The following is a 5,090-nucleotide window of genomic DNA, read 5'->3' as shown; positions in this document are numbered from 1 at the left end:
AGGTTGGCCTTGATCAGTTGTTCAATTCCCCCTGACTTGTAATGAACTACCTGATAAGACCAAAGATTACAGCGTGAGTAGGTGACAGAGATAAGCCATCTTCACCTCGCCTTGTATACAGGGAAGGAGAGCAGTGATGGCTCTCTTCTCCTAGTAAGAAGACTGCCCATTCGTGAGCGTGCTCACATGCCCATCCTTCTCAAGAAAATCAGAGCCACTCTGCACCGCCATGCCTGCTGGGGTGAGGGGATTTGTGTGGCTGTGACTGCTGCTTCTCATAGAACACTGAAGCACAGCAATCAAGACCTGGGCCTGGGATTTTGAGTGACACTCATCTTTACTGAAGAAGGGCAGCATAGCCCTTTCTGATACGATCTCAGCTACTATCTGAACTTTTTGTTTATCCAGTTCTCATGTTGAGTCTTGTCCTTCCGTGTATCCATCAAATGTGTTCTTGTCTAATCCAGGAGTGTAGTTTCCCCTGAGAGAAATGACTTGGGAGATTTATAGCTATAGTAATGTATAAGTGACACTTTGAAAGAAAATATTCCACACCTCCTTCCTTCCCATTGCAACTGTTCTGCCATCACAGTCCTGGTGCAAAGCATCAGATACCTTGAGACACTGAATAGAAAAGAGCAAGTTTTATTAATAACTATGAAGAAATTTCTATTTTATAAACACATTCTTTCATTTAAAAAAGCAAAATAAAACCAGTTCCTCTGAGTGAACTTGTATAAAACTAGAGAGAACAAGATATACATTATAATTAATGTGAACCTTTTAACACCTTGATTTAGAAAGCAAAAAATCATTTTGGGTGACATATGCCTGTAATCCCAGCATTTTGGAGGTGATGAGTTTCATGGCCACATGGTGATATTCAAACTCAGCACAATGTGCAGAGGGATGGGGTCTAAATTTGATTAAGAACAGTTGAATGAAATGTATAAAAGCTCAACTTTTTTAAATGTGTACATTTTTCCATGCCTCATTTAAAAATAGTAGGAAAGATAAAAGTGGGTAATATGTCACACAGTCCAATATGTGTCTTTCTCTTCAGGATCTGATATTAATTTCAGAATGCTAGAACACCTACCCAATTATTCAAGCCCTCCCTCCTCCAATTCTTAATTCCCTTTGCATCTACACAAGTAGAATTTCTTCCCCCTGTGGTCTGTGTGCTTTTTCTCAGGCCTTTCTGGGACTCTGAAGGTTTGGGTGCAGGCTGTAGGTGCCTGGGGAGCACTGTGTACTCACTGCACAGAGGTAGACAGCAGAGTCACTGGACTGGGAGTCTCTAATGTGCAGGGAAAGGTGTTGGCTGGCTCTATTGAGCTGAGCTCTGAATCTGTCTTCTTCTTTGTCACCATTGGAAAATATGGACATCAGAAACTCAGGGCTTTTCCCAGAATGCTGTTTGTACCACCAGAAGTACTGAGAACTGCCCGTCACTGAAAGTGAAATTGAGAGAGACCATGGCTCTCTCTACAACCCTGAGGGATTCAGGATGCTGCTCCACCTTCTGCTGGCTGCTCACCCCTGTGCAGGAAGCAAGGGTCAAAGAGGACTGGTTGGAAAGGGATGCTAACATTGCAGAATTTATCTTTTCATGAGCCTCCCCCTACCTTAGTTACAGTATATAAACATTGTTTCTACCCTGAAGACTAGACTAGGCAACACTTTCACATATTATATTTTATGTTCCCACAGAAATACTCAGACTCACGGCTCAACTGAAGCCACAGGATCACCAGGGAAACACTCAAAGGCAGCATGATTCTTTTCACTAAGGATTCAGGTTTCAGACCTAAAAAGTAGAATAACATTTAGACATTTCAAATTCTTCTATTTTAGCAGGAATAAAAAGCCTCTCTTAAACCAATTAGAAAAAAGATATTCTCTTTATCACTGCTCCATCAGCAACCTCCTCCTCTTCCCTCTCCCTTCCTCCCTCCCACCCTCCTCTCTCTCTCTCTCTCTTTCTCTCTCTCTCTCTCTCTCTCTCTCACACACACACACACAGTACCTAGCTGTTAATTTTCTTCATGGTCCTTGAGAAGACACTGCCATCCTGTGGATTCACTGTTGTGTCAAAGAAGTACTCAATGGGCAGACTTGTATCTAAACTAGTAAAATGTAGGCTCATTTAGTCACAATTTAAAGACATTTGCTCAAGTTTATGTGTGTCTGTGTGCAGTTATATGTGTATTTTCTCACCAAATGGCAACTTATTCTGTCAGAATAGTTATTTAAAATAGCCACTTTACTGTGCTGAAAAAAATCATTCTTGACATTTCTGTTATGAAGATCTGGATAAGCTCTCAAATTCCAGAATATTTGATGTATGCATGGTTGTTTGTCATGTCAAATCACACACCCCTCTCTCATTCCCTCATAATCAACTTTAAAAGACATCCTAAAAAATATAAAGACCTATTAAAATATAAGACCTTAGTCGGGAGTGGTGGCACATGCCTTTAATCCCAGCACTTGGGAGGCAGAGACAGGTGGATCTCTTTGTGAGTTCAAGGCCAGCTTTACCTACATAGTAAGTTCCAGGACATTGGGGCTACAGGAAGACCCTGTCTCAAAAAGACACACACACGCACACACACACACACACATATATATATATGACCTTAAAATATCACTTAACATACATGACTCAAGCTCACAGCCTGACCACCTTTTTATTTATTCATTTATTTATTTTAAGTGTTATGTGAATGCATGTATGTGAATATCTGGTGCTTGTACATAATTGTGTGGGTGTAATGACATGTGCATGAGGGTGAGTGCACAGATGTGTGAAGGTCAGAGCTCTACTTCTTTCCTTCCAACTTATGTCCTTGAGGTGGGGTACTCTCACTGACCTTGGGGCTTATCTGTTGACATTGACTTCCTGGTCAATAAACTCCAGTGATTGATCTGTCTCTTCTCCTGACAGTGCTGGGATTACAGATGTGCCTAGCAATGATGGATCTAACATGAGCCTTGGGTATTTGGACTCAGGTCTTCATGTTTTGTGGCAGGTACTTTACTGACTGTGCCATCTCCCAAAACCCTATTAGTGAATTTTAGTTATACAAAAGAATGGGTTTACTGTGATTTCAATACATGTATATAAAGTGCTTTGCTCATATTCTGCCCCCATTTTCCTGCCTTTACAACCACTGATAGGCATCTGGACTGGTCCCAGAACTTGTTTCTTTTGAAAATGACTTGTTAAGCATGGATGTACACATATCATTATTATAGGCTGACTTTGATTCTTAGGGTTAGTAAAGCTTAATTATATGTAGGAAATATGTTTAAGGTTTTGGTTTTTTTTTTATAAATCCTTCCTTATTTTTTTATTCCCATGAGCTATACATAAGGGTTAATTTTTTCTCACATGCTGGACAGCATTTGTTGATTTTCACGTGCTGGGATCATGACAATTCTTACCTGGGTAAGATGGAACCTCAGTGTAGTATTGATTAAGACAACAACTCTTTAGCAAGGTGACACTGGAAAAACTTGGAATTCTTCATTCCACTTTGTACCAAAAAAAAAAAAAACCTGTGTCACAGTGGGACTTGCTTACACTGGTGCAGTAGAAATGGGGCTGGTCGCAGTACCGAGACTCTAAATAACACCCTATATACTGTTAATTTGTCTAAATTCTATTCTTCCTTTCGTTTTCTTGAAAAGCCTGTATCTCTGAATGTTATGTGTGGATCTGTGAATCCCTCCCTCCTCTCTCTGTGTCTCTGTTTTAACCTAACCAGAAAACTTTCAGAGGAGCATCTATACCAAACACTAACCAGGGTATGCAAAGAAATAAGGAGAGGAAATTTGTGTACTCTTTTGTCCTACCATCTGCCTCACATCTTTGCGGGAGCTGAAAATAATAACAATGTTTGTAGGAGTTGAAAAGTACTTTTATATGATATAAAATCATTATTTGAATTTTTCTGGTTTTCAAGTATTTCTCTTCTTTAAAAATATTATTTTAACTATTCTCTGAGAATTCCATACTTGTATATGATGTATTTCTATTCTTCATCTCTCATCCCTCCTCCAACATCTCACAGACTCCCCTGCTCCTACATGCCCTTCCAGCTTCACATCCTCTCTTTGGGTGTCAGACCTTGTTTTAGTCCTGATGAAGAGCTGAGTGTTAGTGTCCACTTCTTGTTCCTTAGCTCTGGCCAACTGTATGATTTTGCACAAACCAGAGAAACAGAGAGACACACAGCACAGATCTATATTGGGCGATCTCAGAGACAGGTGCTCAGTAGACTGGCTCCTGCTGCTGAGTTTGTGCTCAGCTCTCTCTGACGTTTCTGCCACTCTGTCACAGTACTACACCACTGAGTCTGACTCTTGGACTGAGGCTTTTTCAGGTGGAAGAAGGTGGATTCTCGGTCACAAGTATCTTCAAAACCTCTGTTGTTTCCCTTCTCGCTGTCTTTTGAGACTCAGAAGAGTTGCTGTGGAGCTTCTCCAGGATTCTGGACGTACCAGAACAGAGTAGGGTATACTGAGGAGTAAGTGCAGTTTATAGTCAGGAAATTTCCTTTTGAGAGTGTCAGTTGACCTGACATCTGAGTCACTGAGTCTCCATGGGTCCTTCCTGGAAGAAAAGAAATATGTTATGCCATATCGAAGACAGAGCTCTTAGATAAATTTATTGCTCATGATTTTTCAGACACCATGGAAGAAACAATGAAAATGTTAAATTATATTCATTTTACTTACTAAGTATTAAGAGTATCACAGTCAGTAAGCTCTGAGAGGAGTTCATCTTTGGAGTGCCATCTGAGTGGTTCTTCACATGAGAAACTGTGAATGTCAACCTGTCAACCCCTGGTGGACAGTGACTAAACTGGGCTGAAGGTTTTCCTGGATTCCTTCCCCAAATCAGAGACACTAAAGCATGTTAGTCTTCAGGCATCACTTATGGATATAAAGCAGAGATTTCTAACGTTTTTCCTCAGGACGTGTACCTGGCATTGAAGTGCTGAAGGAGACCATCCCTGGTGCCTCTGGCTGAGGACATAGCGGTTGTCTTGAGCATTTTACTATATGTTGAGAGTCAGCCC

The 5,090-nt window shown here is 40.7% G+C and overlaps 1 pseudogene; it reads right to left on the bottom strand.

Annotated features, from left to right (window-relative positions):
- Window positions 1-1,027: 1,027 nt before the first annotated feature.
- LOC103742097 lies at window positions 1,028-3,459 on the bottom strand (annotated as a pseudogene).
- Window positions 3,460-5,090: the final 1,631 nt, after the last annotated feature.

The sequence above is a fragment of the Nannospalax galili genome, unplaced genomic scaffold (genome assembly GCF_000622305.1).
Source record: "Nannospalax galili isolate Female #2095 unplaced genomic scaffold, S.galili_v1.0 scaffold1390, whole genome shotgun sequence".
Taxonomy (NCBI): Eukaryota; Metazoa; Chordata; class Mammalia; order Rodentia; family Spalacidae; genus Nannospalax; species Nannospalax galili.
The sequence above is the reverse complement of the archived record's forward strand: the minus strand, read 5'-3'. Positions and strand labels throughout refer to the sequence as shown.